This window comes from Pleurodeles waltl, chromosome 3_1 (genome assembly GCF_031143425.1).
Source record: "Pleurodeles waltl isolate 20211129_DDA chromosome 3_1, aPleWal1.hap1.20221129, whole genome shotgun sequence".
In the NCBI taxonomy this organism is placed as follows: Eukaryota; Metazoa; Chordata; class Amphibia; order Caudata; family Salamandridae; genus Pleurodeles; species Pleurodeles waltl.
The window spans coordinates 554,751,153-554,769,264 of record NC_090440.1 but is presented as its reverse complement, the minus strand read 5'-3'; the positions used below and the strand labels follow the sequence as shown (position 1 = coordinate 554,769,264).

General features: G+C 43.0%; 1 long non-coding RNA gene across 1 annotated transcript in view; it reads left to right on the top strand.

The window, feature by feature from the left end:
- LOC138284308 (uncharacterized) overlaps positions 1 to 17,131 on the top strand; it is a 143,192-nt gene extending 126,061 nt beyond the window's left edge. Inside the window, exon 5 of the long non-coding RNA XR_011201379.1 lies at positions 16,938 to 17,131. This is a non-coding gene — a long non-coding RNA (uncharacterized lncRNA). The remainder of the gene's footprint in view (positions 1 to 16,937) is intronic.
- Positions 17,132 to 18,112: the final 981 nt, after the last annotated feature.

The following is an 18,112-nucleotide window of genomic DNA, read 5'->3' as shown; positions in this document are numbered from 1 at the left end:
TTTCAATTAGATCTTCACTATGAGCTCTCAGAGTGAATAAGTCAATTCCTCTAATTTCATCATGAGTCAAATCCATTTTGTAATTTTGCCTCACATTTTTCATTCTACTGATGTGAACCTTGCACTCATTAGCTAACGCCTGTAGTTTATCAAGTGCTTCTGATGCACACCTATCTGCTTCTCTGATCAGATATCTCATTTCATCAAGACTGTATGTCATAAGCCTGTTTAAATCAATATTTCTCTGTAACATTTCACCAATTGTGATCTTTAAAATGTCAGTGTTAATAATTTTAGGAGAACCTTCAACCACTGCTGTTACAGCTGGACCAACTTGAAGCAGAGTAACAGATTGGGCATCCCTACTGGTACTAGGCAATGCTGTCATTGCAGTTTCAGTTTGTGTGCTTGGTACCACAACAGTAGGGTTGTGCACTGTAGTGCTATCTCCTACTGCTCTGAAGTCAGATGATTGAGTACCAGAAGAACCTGCTTTAGCTGCATACGTAGGTCTTGATTTCAAAAGATCAATAAGGTAATTATCCTTCTTATCAAAATCATTGCCCTACTTCCCTCATTCATTTGTCTTGTTTTGATCACTGGTTTGTTTAACTATGACAGGATAAGCTTTTACCCCTTCCATCATATCCTCCCTCCAACATCTTTCTTGTAAATCTCACTCTCCAGCCACTGTCTAAATGAACCCTTCACTTGCTTTTACATTTTCTTTATGTCCATCTCTATAAAGTTCAATCACAGTGGCTCAAATTGACTAGGCCTGGACATCAGCTTTATGTCCTTAATGGTTTGTCTAAGGCAATCTAGCTTTGTAATGTTAAAGGTACCCTCTAAACGAAACTTTACAACTTTGTCAAATGCACTATATGCATGCCATTTAGAAGTTCAAGTACAAGTATAAAATCTAATTTCAATCATTATTTTATATGCAGATGTTCCCTCAGCAGGTATTCCCCGTTATTCTTACTTCAAGCAATCTCAAAACCATAATAAAGAGCTAGTGAAAAACAACCAATCCTAGCATGGCTCTATCAAAGGTCAACCTATCAAAGAGTGGCTCTGTCACAAACTAACCAATGATAGCAAGGCTTTGTGGTGAGGTCTCACCAATTTCAATGCATCACCCTGGCTGACTAAGCAATCACAGAATAAATGCCATGAAGGATCAAATGCAGAGTTATATAGAATAGTTAAAATCAGAAATCATTTCAAGTCCTGAATAAGCAGCAAAATCAGAAAAAGGGTCAGTATCACAACTAATAGAACAGGAATGTCTTCTGGCTCACTCCCAAATCAACGGGGCTTTATAAACAGTTCTTGCTTAACAAAATAGTAACACAGCAAATTTATCATGAGATGATTGTAAGTAACAACTCTTTAGAAGTATGAACACCATTACCTTAACACATAACCACTATCACATTTTAGAAAGCATCAAGCATCTTCTGTGCTACTCCCATTCAGTGATGTTTGAACAAAATATGAACATTTCAAAAAGATCACTTCGTACAAATGAATATGACCCGTCTACACAATGGAACTACAGCAGAAAGACCTTGGAAGTTTCAACATATCAGTAACACTAGAAGAGTATTTAAAGCTTTGTATTCATAACTGTAGGAATAAACCATTACATCAGTTGTCTTTGCTTCTGCAGAGCTTGTGAGGAGAGAAAATGCATAGGATAAAAGGATGGGAGGGGGTGAATATAGGAATGAGCGACATAAACAGCATCCATTTTATCCAAAATGGCATTTTCACATAAATGTGGCATAACTAAAAGATATCTAAAAACACACTTCCTGTGTGAACCCTTTTCAGAGGGCCATGAGATAAGCAGCGAGGAAGCACTCAGCGGGTGCCCCAGCCATGGACACTCGCAATGCTTCTATCCTGCTCTGTCGGGCAGTGCATGGGAGGCATGGCAGCGCCTGGCAGGCTCTGACTCTCTGTGAGCTTGTAAGGCCGGCTCCAGCAGTGATTTGAGGTGTTCTAGTGTTTCCTCTTCCTAGGTAAGTTCAGTGCTCCCCACTGAAGGAGGGGGGTGTTGATCCTGGCACTCAAGATCTGGTCTCACTGAGGTCGATGCACTCATGGTGTTCTCCTCCATCCACGTGGGCAGGTCGGAGTCAGTTCCTTGATGCTTTATTTTGACCCTCTGGTTGCACTTCAGTTCATGGGTGGCGGCCCGAACTCCAAAAGTCCATTAGCACTGGCAGCCCCTCGTGGCATACGGGGTTGCCGCAGCACTTGCACACAATGTGTCACCTCTTTCTGAATGGCAATCTACATCACGGCAGCCCCTCCTTGCATATGAGGTCGCCGCTAGGCCTGGCAATAATCTCAACATTTGTTGCCAGTGTTCATTTGCATTCCAGCCACAATGGTGCAGTATGGACTTCACGCTCCCCGCACAGCACTTTGCTCACAGCAATCTTCAGGCCCTGTCCTGACATACTGTGGTTATGGACCTGATTCTGCACACAGGCAACAACCCGTTCGGTGTAGCAGCCATCTCATCACATCTCACACCGGGAGTCCACTCAACAGTGCTCAACTGGACCTTGCTCCTTCCATTGCTTTCCTCTTCCTCACAGGGCACACTTATCTTGGCAAGCAGGTATGCGCTGGTGCTCCTGGCTTCCGAGCAGGTGGTCTTGGGTTCCCTTTGTGATGTCTCCTCATCCAGCAGGAAGGTTGCAGGCCTTGGCCCCCAGTCCTTTTCACAGGCAGAAGCCTTGCAGAGCTTCCCCTCATCACACAGCCCACCTGGCTGCTTGGCAGATGGCAATTTTTTGAGGTCCCAGCCTCCCCTTCCTATAGTTCATTCCCAGGCACTAAATGTGATTTTGGTATGGATCTTTGAAGTTTTAATGTTCGAGTCCTGCTTCTTTTGAAGTGTATACTTTTTGTCTCTCTTCTTCCTCTTTAAAGGATTTCTGTCACAGCAGGAGAGACTTTGAAACTAATAGCTCCACAACACAGGCCATGGAAGTTAATAGAGTTCAGACCTGGAAGTCAGCCACAGTGATATGTGCATCAAATGATAAATCTAGGGTTCACAGCCTCCCCACTCTTTTTATGATTCCCTTATTAGCCCCATCTCCTTCTTAGAAGGTTGCAAGAGCACTCTGTCTGACTTTTCTGGTTAACAGATTGACGGTTATAGATGTTAATGGATTGAATGGAGAAGGTTTGACTGTTAAGTATTTGACTACTTTGAAGATATGATGATGCCCCACTCATTACATATTATGCTACACAGATAAGAGATTTGAAGAAGTCCTAAGTGGATGACATGTGCTGGGTTTTGGCTACAATTGTATTTTAAATATTTGAGGAGATTGACAAATACAGAATGGATCACCCTTTGCAGCCTGGACTATTTTGTATTCTTCCTGTACAAGGATCACTATTATTTATTATGCATTATGGAACATTAGACTGATTCAAATTGACTTTACAGATAATGAGACATTTTTTATTTAAGTGCTGGGTAATTTTGTATTCTTTCCTGAGATGTGTCCCGGCTCCTTCCTTGTGATCTCTCACAGAATCAAAGAACACCTTTTGAAGTGTACAGGGGGAGACTCTCTCTCGCGCTCTTCCTTCTCCAGTTTGTCCCACCCGCTCACAGGAATGCAGCAATACACAGACCTCTATTCCTCATGTATTCCCATAATGGAACCCACAGTCCTCCATGTGATGTATAATTACAAGCACATTTGTGCTAAATGTATATATACAGCACCCACACTGTCCAGTGCTGTTAACTCCGTGTATTGTGCCATCCCAGGTACACATACATTCAGTACACACCATGCTCTGCGCACACTGCTGACCACTGTATCCTTTCTGTATCGTGCCATGGTGTTCTACTTCAAACACATCCGCTGCTAGTACACACATTCCCTTAAGCGCACTGCATAACACTTCATCCTTCATGTACTTTTCGGAAGCACACAAACACCCAGCACATGCTTTTATTGCTCACACACTGCACAGCACTGCACTACATCTCTCATGTAATGTAATCCTCCCTGGCCTACATACACCCAGTACATGCACTCACCATGTGTGCACTGTACAGTGCTGATTTATCCCTCTTCTGTACTCTTTCCAGGCAAATATACATCCAGCACATAGTCACCACTTCTCCGCTGTGAAGCACTCTACATCTAACTGATGTAGGCCAAGTGTGAGCTAAGCACACAGCAGCGGAACTTTAAAAAGGTGAGTGAGCAGGGGCGGCTGGTGTTCAAGGGCTGAGGGGCTGTGCCCCTAGCCTTTTCTGGCCTCTCTAGTGAAGCATATATTTAATTACATGATGAAAGTAAAACATTTTCTGCACCACATTTTCCGAGTGAAAGTTGTGCACTTTAAAAAGCCCCTCTGCGCCTGCGTCAGTATGTGGCTTAAAGCTGCACAGTAGGGCTTGACCACGCGAAGCCCTGATGTTTTCTCGGAACGCAGTGACGTCCCTGGCTTATCTCCACCTCCACCAGAAGCCTTGATAGTAAAAAGCCTGGAGCATTTTTTGTTCAGCCCGGGATTCTGAAAACTTCATGTCACTCCAAATTATTCTCCACCCTTTCCTATTTACTCAAATGGTGGGGTGTGATCAGAAGGGTCTACGTACCAGAGGTCACATTTTATTAAAAGAATGTGGCATTGCACAAAGAAAATCCCCTTTTCCTGCATTACAAGCAGTCCGTGGCAGAGAAATGGAATAAATACAATAAATAACTCCATCCAGGGCTCTCTGGGAGACAGGAGTCTGACCTGAAGACCTCAAGTCATAAATATGCCAAAGACAACCCTGCACACAAGTAAGTTGGAGCTCTATCTTTTTTACAGACAATAAGAAAAAAATATTTTCTCTCAGCTCTCCTCTCCTTTCACTGCCTCTGTAGGTGATTTCGTCTCTCAAAGGCAGTAATGGTTCCAGTAATTTATCATGGCTAGTTATTGTTTTATTTCTTCTGCAGACTAATGACGTGATATGTCATATTAAACATGTAATCTGCAGCTCAAATAAACGTGTACCTTTTATCACTGAAACTGCTGGATACTGGATGGGTGAGGCAATGTGTGTTTGTTTGAATGTGTTTGGAGGGCTTGACAGAGTGGCTGAGAAAATGTGGGTGTCTGTGTATAAAAGTTGTGTGAATGGCAGTGGATAACAATGTGGATGAGTAAATGGGTAGGTGACCAAAGGCAGTGGGTGAGTAGGTGAATGGAAATACGTGGGTAGTGAGGCTCTCTCACAAGGTGCAATTCCGTCTTGTATTTGTGCCCCACCACTGATTTCAGTCACCAGCCACCACTGTGAGTGAGTCTGTATGCTTTGGCCCAGTGACACTGGTTAAAACGAACCTCCCCACTCCTACTGATCACTACACGGTATGCTGCCATCACCGCGTGCTGCTGAACTCCTGGTGAAGGCAGTAGCCTTTCTCCATTAAGAGGGTAGCACTTTGGGCACCCCTCCAGGGCCAACAGTCTGTAATCTGTCAGACAGGACTATGTTGTGGCGCAAACGCATGATCTGTGTTTTCCTAGGACAACAAAAATCAGCGTTAGGGATTCAAACAACAGTACAGTTGGGCACTCAGGGCAGGGGTACATGCCCATAACTATGCAAAGGACTTTTCAGTTCCAACACTTCCATAGATGATAATCAAGGCCACTGGAATTATGCAGCCACAGGGATTTTTGTATAATCATAGATTTAATGTTTGCCACATAATCCATCATCTGTCGCATAATCTGCAGATTTTAACAGCAAAAAAGTCTAGGTCAAACAGTTCAAATGTTACTAAAAATGTAGTGACACATGTCCGTTAGCAACCAATACCCAGACAGTGTTGCAAAGTTTATAAATGATGAAATAATGAAGTAACACTATTACACAATGTTCTGCATTATGCTGCATAAGGTGTCTTTTCTTGCTGCATTATTTTCTCGACCTGGCTGCATAATTGGACCCTCTCCTGCCGCATAGTTCCAGTGGCCCTGATCATGATCCACAGATCATATGAAACTCGTTCCAACTGTAATCATGTTAACTCATAATTTGAATATTGAGTCCAAATAAAAATTATTTCTATACATTATTATTTATTGCATCAAATAGTTCTGGAAAATACCTCTGCACTTGCACAATGTCAATGCCATTTCGGTTGTGTTATTTTCCTCTGTGCTTTCCCACCTGAAATCAGCTGACTCACTGATCTCTGGTACATTTACATTTGATCATAATACAGCAGTTGTGTAACATCTTGCTGTAGAACGTTTATGGCTCTTCTGTTTCATCAGAGAGTCTGTCCAGCAGGTAAGTTAAAACCACAGGGGGCCAGGACCTGACTGGGAACCCAAAACTTTGTCAGAACACCACCTATAAGGTGCATGACAAGCGAGACTGGCCACTACAATAGTGCTTGCCCCCCCCAAAAAAATGTAGGAAAAATTGGCAAAAACTGTGAATTCTTCAACACATTTTTCATTATTTATTCAATTGTATTCATTTTTAAAGCAATATAAATGGCAACCTTACAGTGCACCTGGATATAGCAATCTTTACTGGGGCTCTTCAATGATTCCTTCACTATCGCTCTCTAACAGTGCTTCTCATGTCTCCATAGCCCCTCCCTCACATGTATTTAATTTGTTTTACAACACCTCTCTTACCAGTCAGGGGTTTGGAGTACTTTACATCACGCACACAAAGACAATGAATCATATGTGTGTCAATCAGTGTAAAAAATGTTACCTAAGACAAAGGGGACCACAAGGTGTAGGATTCACGTCATCCATACTAGTAGGCATTTTCAAGAGTGTTTGGTCTGGGGAAGCATAAACTCAGGCTTCAGAACATAACCTAGTGGTTAGGGTTGATTTTACTAATAACAATTTATTTCTAACCAAACAGGCCCTTTTCTTTTTAGCAAATTAGGATAATTAGAGACGGGGAAAAAACTGCATTCTAGCCCATACCATGCAGTCTTTGACGGCAGTTCACAGATTTTATTACAAGACTGAAGGCTCATAATATGTAGTCTTCTCTTGCTTTATTAAAACAGCAGCCACGCAGGAACTATGTTTCCCAGAAAAAAAGAACACTAGAACTACTAGATGACATCACAATGTGAACAGCCAAAACGACGTCAAGTAACCCAATCATTATGTTGACTGCGAACAAGTACTCTTTTCTTGCTGTTCGCAGTCAAGATAAGTACTTTTCAAATTCTTTCCAACGTTTAGTCATTTTTATAAAATCATCATGCTTATCTATTATAGTCAATGTAATAACCCTACTTGTGTGAATTTGTTAACATTTTTCATCCTCACGTTTCCCTCGCATTTTCATTAACACTCGTGTCCTCATAACGGTTCCACCTGGTCACTCGCGCTTCCTATGCTTCTCGGAAGCTTTCATTTTGTTTGCTTGGTCCCACAAACATCACATTTGCCACTGCACTTCCTCCACAATTCATCACTGCTTCTGCCTCAAGTCTTGTTTCAATGCTCCGCCCTGAGGTTCCTTTTTCTCTGCCTCTCGCTTCAGTCTGTCAGCGGTGGAAATATCTTTAGTCAACTCCCCATTTTCTTTCAATCCAACCAGTTTTACCTCGCATCCTTTTTGCTTTAAGGAGAATTACAATTTAAAGGAGAATTACAGTTTTTGTTCAGGATTTTAACCCTTTCCTTCCGCTTTACCTACTTTATTACAATAAGTATTTCTATTTATTTTTTCCTCTGTCAATCTAGATGGTATTTTAGTTCTTTATCATTATGTCTGAAGAGGAGGATACAAAACTTTTCAAGGATAATTTTAAATCCTTTATCAAGGATTCTGTTCAGCAGGCTGTCTCAGTCTCTATGCTGGACGTCGCTAAAAATCTAGAGGCTTCAATTTCCAAAATATTTTCTTCCTCCAATGTACGCCCTAAAAAGAGCAAGAAACATGCAGCTTCCCTAACTAGGTCTGCGAAAGGTGTTTCAGTGAAATGTGGTCTTTGGATATGAAATTGAATCCTAAGACTCATTTGAAATTACATTGCTGCCATGCAATTTTCTATATATATGGGATTAAAAGTTATATATAGATATGTAAAAGGTGAAAAAATAAAGGGCTATTGACCGTTTTCCAATGTCACTATACTCCAAACATTACTATTTGAAGACCATACTCTACACATTGTTTTTCTTGTCATTTCTTATCTTTTTATTTTTATATTATTAAAAATATTTAAATAAATACACCAAAAGTATCTTCAGTGTATAATATTTCGCAACATTTTAACATTAAAAATGTTTTCTTCTTATCCTTTATAATAAAACATAATCAGAATAAAAATATATTTCTCACATAACTATAAAAACTGTCGATGTGGTGTTTTGGTGGTCTTCCAGTTGGTTCACACCACCTTCTTCAGGACAAGTTCATCAATTTATACATAACTTTTCCATACTCCTTAACTAAAAAATAAAAGAAAAATGGTCTTAACAATTTCATAATATTTTGAAGCTCAAGATTAAAAAATGGTCACATACTGGTTACCTAACATTCATCACACTTATCACACTGCTACCTTTCTACTTCTTAAAAACAGTCCGCCATCTAATTCTAATATTCACAATGTATCTTGTTGAATCTTCAGAGAGATTTCTTATCTATAACAAGGGGTACCTCTCTGATCTGCTTCAGTGAAATTTGGTCCTCCCAACTGGGAGGGTTTCATGTTGGGCCCCCTTCTTATGAGGATGATGATGTGTTGAGCAACAAAAGTGATATGGATGGATTGTCTGATCTTATGAATTATGGGCCTCTGGAGAAAAGGCAAAACATTTTTCCTGGTGACAGTAGTGTGTCTCACCCAGTGTCTCAAGAACTTGTTGATCACGTTGGAGAACCCATGTTTAACTCCTGTTTCATCCACCACCCCAATTCTACTAAGTGGTTCCCTGCTGAATGTGTAGTGGGTTATGTTTCCTTTTACATGCGTAATCCCTTAGATAAAACCACTAGAAATAAATTGAAATCTGAGGGTCCCCGTCCTTCCATACCCAACGTCACAGCTATCCCTATTATTGACCCCAATATGTTGATGTTCTTCACAAAAAAGGTGTGGACAGAGCCTGGTCCTCTTGTCCACTTGTCAGGACACAATGCTGGATCTGGTGGGTCCTCTCACCAGAATTTTGGATTTGGCTGAGGAAGCCAAGATGGAAGACACTCTGATTGATCCGAAGGATCTTTCTAATTAGGCCCAATGGGCTATTTGCATTTTGTGAAATGCAAATGCTCATATTTCTCAGGAGAGGAGGAAGAGTTTAATGCTTAAAATTTACCCCAAACTTGGCTCTCTTCCTTCAAAGGAACGGGTCCCTTGTTTGGCGATTCTTTTATAAAGGAGTTGGAGAAATACATATCTACTTTTGCTACTATGGACAAGGCCCAGCTTTCCCTCCTCTTGGATTTTCTCTAGCTGCGGCAAGGGTAGGAGTCGCTTTGCCAGCCACTATTATGGGGGTCAGTACCCCAACAGAGGCTCCTTCAACCAGCAATTTCAACTTGATACCTATACCCCACACAATCCTCAATTCTATCCCGTCGATCCAGAGGATAGACCAGTTCTCAGGAACAGTTCTCAGGTAAGAGTTTCAAATTGTGGCCTTCCTCCTGTCGAAGGCAGATTGGCTCTATTTCTAAATGTATGGTTTTCTCTCACCACAGATCCCTGGGTAATTCAGTCAGTTCAACAGTATCTCATAAAGTTTTACCAACCTCCAGTTCAATCTCGTCTCCCTCACCCTCTTCTTATCTCTCAAGATCAAACCTCCCCATCCACAACAAGATTCAATCTCTTCTTTCCAAACAAGCTATAGAACCAATTTATTTAGATCTCTCAGGTTTTCCCAGCACCATTTTTCTGGTTCTGAGAAAGAACAAAACATTTTGACTTTTCTTAAATCTCAAAATCTTCAACAACTTCATAGTGTATCAGCATTTCAAAATGGAGACTATTCTCTATCTCAGGGATATTCTCCTTCAAAACGATTGGTTGGTCAGACTAGACCCTCAAGATGCTTACCTTACTATTCTGATTCATCCCTCTCACATAAAATATCTCCAGTTCCAATGGCAAATTCTTTTTATTGTTACAAGGGATCTTCCCTTCTGTATCTCTTAAGCATCTTGGTGTTTCACCAAGGTTCTATGACCGATTGTGGCTTTTCTCAGAGCTCAAGGAGTGTGTCTAATTGTTTACCTCAACAACTTTCTTATCATGGCCCAGGACAAAAATCTCCTTCTTTCTGATTTGCATCTTTGCAAAGATCTCCTTTTTCGTTTAGGTTTTCTCATCAATAACCAGAAGTCAGCTCTAGTTCCTGCCCAACAGTTCACATCAGAGGTGCAAGATGTGGTCAGTTCTCAACTGGAGGCACCTGATCTTAGAGGGAGTCGTTCTTGCATATCAACAGCTGAGAGATGCTTGCAGGTTCCTTTGCCACTATGTCCTTTACAAAAGAAAAAGTCAGTTGCACCATTCTTCTGCGAATGGCCAATCTGACAGCTGTCAGATATAACAATCCTCTCGGAGGTACAGGGTTCTAGAAAATCTCACCAAACATCTTTTAATTGCACGAGTCCTAGCCCAGACTCGCAGACAGCACTCTTTCCTTGTCTTAATAACTCCATTTTGGCAAGCACAACCTTGGTATCCAACTCTGTTGTTGTTGGCTTCAGACTTCCCTGTTTGGATTCCTCATTTTCCCAATTTACTGCTCAACCCTCTGGGTCATCAGAACAATATGATTATAGAGGGCTCCCTTTTTCTGATCGTCTGGAGGATTTTGGGTCGTCCTGGAGAACCCTAGGTATTTCGTAAGAGGCTATCAAGCTCATTCAACAGTTTTGGGCCCCTTGCACGTCAAAATTTACAGATCAGCCTGGCTCGCCTGTTGTAACTGGTTTATGGAAAGGAATTCAGATCCCTTTTCAGCAGATGTAAATCTTGTAGTGAATGTCCTAGCCTCTTTAGCTTTCCAAGGCAAGGCCTATCGTACTATAAACACTTATAGATCAGCTGTTTCAGTCGAACATTACAGAGTGGATGGCAGGTCCATTTGAGAACATCCTTTGATCTGTAGACTTTTAAAGGGAGTAAGATTTGTTAAACCTCCTATTCCTAAATATAACAAAATGTGGGATGTCAAATTGGTGGTGAAATGATTTATTGCATGGCAAGAAAATGTATCAATGTTAGAGCTTTAGGTGTGCCTTCTTTTCATTACTTTCCTCTTGATGTTTTCTTTCAGGTTCACAGATGTACCAAATCCAACTTATCTATGATTCATTATCCTTTTTTCCCTTCTCGACCCAAGTTGTGTGTTGGAAACTGTTTAAAAGCATATGTTGCAGCTTTGAGATCCCCCTCTTCTAATCAGTTGCTCATTTCTTTTTAAAAAAAACTACAAACCTGTTTCCTCTCCCACCTTAGCCCGTTGGATCAGATGGATCATGTCCTGAACTGTAATTAACATTGATTCTTTTAGTCCTCATTCAACTAGCTTCTTGGGCTTGCTGGGCTGGTGCTTCTGTACACAACATTCTCAAATCTGCAGATTGGTCCAATGAGAATACTTTTAGGACTTTTTATTGCAAACCGATTTCACGTCTCTGATTCTGTTATTGTAATGCTTTCAACATGCAAAATATGAGCCTCTCGTCTTATAATATAATTTAGATTTTCCTAGCCATAGTGTCAGAAAGGCTAGTTTTTATTAAAGACACGGAGTTGAGTATTATCCCACCACAGTTTTTATTAACCCTCCCTAATTTATTTTCTGATTGCTTCCTCCTAATCTGGCTAGTTTGGTTTCACCTACACAGAGTACAAAGCATCGTTATTTATCTTTCTGGTAGCGTCATCCTGATGCTCCTTACGTCCTGGCCAACTGCTTCACAGACTTGTCCATCATGTTACTTACCATTTAATCTGTTATTATGTTTATTTCTATGCCTATTTGATTTGGTCACAGTCAATATAATTATTGAGTTACTCAACATCCTATTGGCTGTTCCTATTGTGATATCATCTAGTAGTTCTAATGTTCGTTAATTCTGGGAAACCAAGTTCTTGCTTGGCTGCTGTTTTAATAAAGCAAGAAAAGACTGCATAATACTCAGCTTCCTGGGTCCTGTGGGCTCCTGCTTCCCCACTCGTCTATCCCCATTCTTCTTTGCCTGACAATGCTGATGCACACAAATAGAGAGAGGGGGAGGGAAAGACACGGAGAGAGGGTGAAAATGGATTAACATATAGCTCTCATACACACTGGTTAACATGCATTTCTATGACAATATTTATCCTGGCTAGGCCATCACAGGGGTCATTAAACATTACCTACATCATGTCACAAAATGACCTACTACTCACACTTGTATTGCAATCTTCACTCCTACATCAATACCTAAGTAGGACAGCACAACTAGAGTCGTCCACCTGATGACTACTAAAGTAATTTCTGCTGGCACAGCATGCCCTGGATGCACTATCAATAGTATGTCTGAATACACATCATACCTCTCCATGCCCCTATCAGCCATTGGATGTTCAGCTGACTGAACAAAACACCAGTGGCCACTACTGTAACAACACATGGTCAGACCATGCCCTCTGTAACATATCCATAACACTGAAGACAGCTCCACTCACAGACCACACTGCACCAGCCTGTCACATTACATGCCAGACCAAACACTCAATACAGTGATGTCAATATGGAAATCAACACTGATTTGACAGAGTCTTTGGTATAGCCATTACAATAGTCTGACCCAATTAGGTCAGCAGATACCAAACACATATATATTACAACTAATCATACTGCTAACTGCATCTAAAAAGTCCAATATAGCACATATGACACATCCATACTCAAGCATTGAGTGCAGTGTTACACCAGATGTACTTCAGGTACACACATACTACATAATGGTCCACTTACAAATCAACCACACATGCAGTCAAACCAGTCAGGCTGTGTAACATGCCAACTCCACCCTCAAACACCATTCCAGAAATGACAATACCCGTCACAGAGGTCAGACACACATCTCAAAGGGTAAATGTCAGGACACATTAGGCACAAATGGACCAACACCATTGCCTGTACACCACGTACACATCCCACTACTACATGAGCCAGCCAGGGGAGACTAAATGCAATATTAGAATCACATCTACATGCCATGTGACATGCAATAGACCAGCATCTCCTAATCTGCCACTTCAGCTTGGCCAAGGCAAGCAGAAAAGTCACAGCCCATCAGATGTGCCCCCAACTTACCATTAGGACATGATGTAGGCAGTAACTCTGCAATATAGAACATCAATTGCTAGGCCATTGTCATTCATCCCATATACATACCATGCTGACATATTCGAGAACCGTCAAGGCACCTACCACCTCTAGTGCCATTCCGTTGGTTTAACAGTAACTTCCACACAAGTTTTGCACACAGGAATGCATGATGTCTGCAACCAGACTTCATCAATTGTACATGTATCAGTTTCCCAGTTAGCCTAACTTCACATACCTTACAGTCAGAAATTCACCTATATATGAAAAAATACAATACGACTATCAAATCAATGGTCCTGTCCCATGAAGGCTATATCTATAGTGGAACTTAGATGGCAGCCCCAAAATCAGTCAAAAATATTCCCAGTACATGATGTGTTCAGTCCCTGTGAGAAAACTAGAGTCACACAGTAGATTAAACAGGTATGACACACAGAAAGGAGTGTACTGACACCTCAGAGCCACTAATGCAGGTTGATGGAGCTGGTGATACTCAATGCTTAGGTTGATACTAATACAGACATCCTTTGCATAGGCAGGATGATCTCACACATTTGGCAATGTCATATGAGCATCTTCACATTCCAGACATGGAGAGGTATTTTAATGGGAGATGTACATCCACTTACAGTAAAGCATACCAACACATCTACTATCTGTACTCAGCCACGGTGCATAATATCCATTTCCAATAGATGATACACAGGATGTCATTACAACAATGTCACTTTGTCTGTAGTGAGGCACAATATCCATATTAAACCCAGCCAAGTGCAAGGACACAGTCTGTGCTCACCCTCTTGTGGTTGCTGTGCCTCCCTCAAACGCTCACTCACCTCAGGGTAGGTCACCACCAAATTACAGACCATTAGTGGGGTAGAGATCAACGGGCACCCCTTCCTCATTGGGAGGACATCCCCAGCTGGGCCTCCGTGGTCATCCGGGCCCAGCATCTCAGGTCCTCCGACCGCTTTCTGCAGTGGGTGCTCCGCCACTGTCAGCCCCCAGGGTCTGCTCTTGCTTGGCGATGGCACACCTGATTCCTTTTTTCTGATGGGCGTTCACCTGCATGGATGACACAGACAGAAGGAGAAAGTCAGGTACACATGCCCCATACCAATAAGAGTGGACAATACACATCTGACTCACCAAGTGCCCAAACATACCCACCCTCTCGGCTTACACACCTCTACTCCAAGCCCCCTGCATTCATGTACTCCCTCCCCATTACACTTATCCCTTACACCATCACACACACCCCTATCACACATGACAATGGCATTGGGCTCACCTGTTCCTCTGGTGCCCCTACAGCTGTCTATACAGGGGTAGAACCCTGTCCAAGGGCTTCACCAGCTCTTCTGGGGAAAAGGCTGCGGCCCTATCACCTGCAGGATGTGGCATTATGGCTCCCAGAGACAGGACACAGTAGCTCAGCTTGTGGAGGTCTTGCTTGCAAGAGTGTCAGGAGTCAAGTGAGCAAGGCTGCAGAAAATGGTGGTCTCAGCCACCACGTACAGGACCATCACCACGGGCGGTGATCGCCATTGGCCCCAATTTGCAATAGGCAGCAATGTTATCCAATGAGAAGCTGAACGGCGGTTGCGATCGCCTACCTCCATGATGACATTTTGTGCACATATCATGCCTTGCAGTCCCTAAATAACTGTGTCTTACACATTTATGTGCAAAATGCGGACTAGGCCTGTGTTGTGCCATCATAGTTTAGCCAATATATGTGACATGCATGTCACTGTGATGCTTCAGCTTGCCCATAATGGTATGTATTTGCAGTGCAAGGCATGTCTACAGTGTTCGGTGTGTGCGATGATGACATGCACTGCTTATATTTATAAAGTACGCATCACTCAGTACATTTTCCACTCTTTATCCTAGATACCCTGCCATGAGGAAATTGAGACATGCACCTTTGTACCGACCACTAGTTGACCTTGCAACCATGGAAGACATGCATATCATCCAGAGATATTGTCTGAATTGTCAGGCCATCATGGACCTCTGGGGCCAAGTGGAGCCTGATTTCTTACCTGCCATACACAATCCCTATGCCATCCCTCCCACAGTACAGGTCCTGTCAGTGATAAACTTTTTTGCCACTGGGTCCATTCAAAATACAGTGGTCTTGACAGCTAGGATGTCACATCCCATGTACAGTCTTGTGTTGAAGGGTGTGCTGTGTGCTTTATTGAAACACCTGGACAGCTACATCAGGTTCCTCCAACAGAGAGATTTGGCCTATGAGAAGGCAGACTTCTATAATGTGGGACACATCCCTTGTGTGATAGGTGCCATATATGGCACCCATATAGCCTTGGTCCTTCCCAGTGCCAATGAACAGGTGTACAGGAACAGGAAAAACTACCACTCGATCAATGTCCAGGTGGTGTGTCTGGCAGATCAGTACATTGCACAGGGGACAGCCAAGTTTCCAGGATCTGTGCATGACTCCTACATTCTGAGGAACAGGAATGTCCCACACATGATGGCACAACTACACAGAGAGAGGGCTTAGCTCATTGGTATGTATGCATTTGGATGTGTGTCTCTGTTATGGCATCTGTCATCAGATTCTTCCCTGTGCCTGCATTGTAACAGGTCCTACCTTTATTCACACAGGTGGCTCTGGCTATCCTAACCTTCCCTGGCTGTAGACTCCAGTGGGGTACCCTGCCACACAAGGGGAACTCTGTTTCAATGAGTCCCACGGCAGGACGAGGCATGTAATTGAAAGGTAATCTGGCCTTCTGCAAGCCAAGTTTAGGTGCCTATACATCTCTGGAGGTGCCCTCCTGTATACTCCCCAAGAGGTGTGCCAGGTCATAGTTGCCTGCTGCATGCTCCATAATCTTGCCCTGAGACGTCAGATACCATTGCTAGCTGATGATGAGGAGGCAGCTAGACCAGTGGCTGGTAGTGCAGACATGGATAGTGATGAGGCGGCAGATGAGGATGGTGCAGCTGACTCTAGGGCTGACCTCATAAATCAGTACTTCCAATGACATACAGGTATGCTGAGAGTGTATTTACAAGTGATGTGTATCCACATTGATTGCTGTCAGTGGTCCTCCTGATTAGTTTCATTAGTGGTGTTGTAGTGTGTTCCTATCCCTATATGTGTGTTGGTGGAGGTGAGTGCTTGAATGTAAGGTGCTGAGTTGACATGTATTATCTAACATGTGTCCTCACTGCAGGTTGGTAGTTTTGCATCTCCTATGGACTGACTTGTTTTGAGCCATGTGTCCTCCATTCTCCATTCCTCATGTTATTCCACCCACTGACTGTGTTCTGTAAATCAATTCATGTTCATTAGCTGTTGGCAACTGTATACAGAATGGAGTTTTGCACATGACAGATAGCAGTTACAATGTATTGTCATGTATTTCCTGTGACTGGGGATGTAGAAATGTCATCTGTTCTGCCCTGCTTTGGTGGCAATCTACACTGGGATGGACAACTGTGTACTGCATATGTGCTTTGTGTGGCACCATGCCTTCTATCCTGATGTAACTCTGTCTCATTTGCAGGTTGGATGAGTGATTTCATTGTAGTGTGTGCCTGGACTAGTGACTTCCTTACATCTGCCCTGGGACATATCTCTGGTACTGGGTCTCCTTCAGAAGATCCCTCCTTCTGCTGTCCATTACACTGCCTGTTGGTTTACGGTGGCATACCAACATCACATTTTGCTGACAAAACAATTGTACATGTTCAAATAAAGACACATATACAGTTGCAGTGATCAATAGTATTTAATGGGCAAACAGGGAATATGTGAACAAACAATCTATGGTGCATATAGAGACAAACAGGTGATGAGTGGGGTCATGGTAGTTGTAATCATCAGAGTAGGTGGCACATCTATAGGGAGCACAGATCCAGTGTCCAAGGGCCATGGGAAAATGGAGTTATGTCATTGAAAAGTCAACAGGGTGTCTCAGTGGCACACAAGAGAGAGAAATCAATTTCACTTCCTGGCAGTAGGTTTTGTCTTGGCATCTGCTCCAGCCAGATGTCTCGATGGACGCCCACGTTTGCGGGGGGTTCATCAGCTACAGAGGGAGGGATGCCAGAGGCCTGTGGTTCCCCTGGCAGGGCCTCCATTCCACTAGCTGTGGCAGATGTGGATGGCTCAGGTGTTATGTGGCTAGTGGAAGGGGCCTGCTTGTGGATGGAGGAAGCACGCAGTGTGGAGTTTTGGTCCCTGAGCAACCCTGCAATGGAGGTCATGGTGGCATTGTGGGCCTGCCACTGCTGCATGACCGCCTGGTAGTATTCCCTCTGCAGCCTTTGGTTTCCCCCAACATGGTAATAATCTGGCCCATCCTGTCCTGGGATTGTTGGTATGTTCCCAGGACTTGGGAAATTGTTTCTTGGTCAGTTGAAACCCTTGGGGGGGACATTCTGTGGCCCACAGGGTCCCTCCTACGCCCCTGCCCCCTGTGCCTGTGCCCCTGGCATGGTGTGCCCACTCCCAGTGTCACCAGGACCTTCATTTTCTTGGGTGTGAGGGGTTGACTCAGGTCCCTGTACTGTGTGGCATCCTATTGATTGAACTGTCCTTGGGACACAGGTTTGGGGACAAAGAGTTGGCTATGCTGTGGATGCCACATGGGGGGGGGGGGGGGTTTGATGTGTGCAGAGTGAGGCAGGGAGTGGTGGACTGAGTAGATGTTCCAGACGGGCCAGTTAAGTCGTCAAT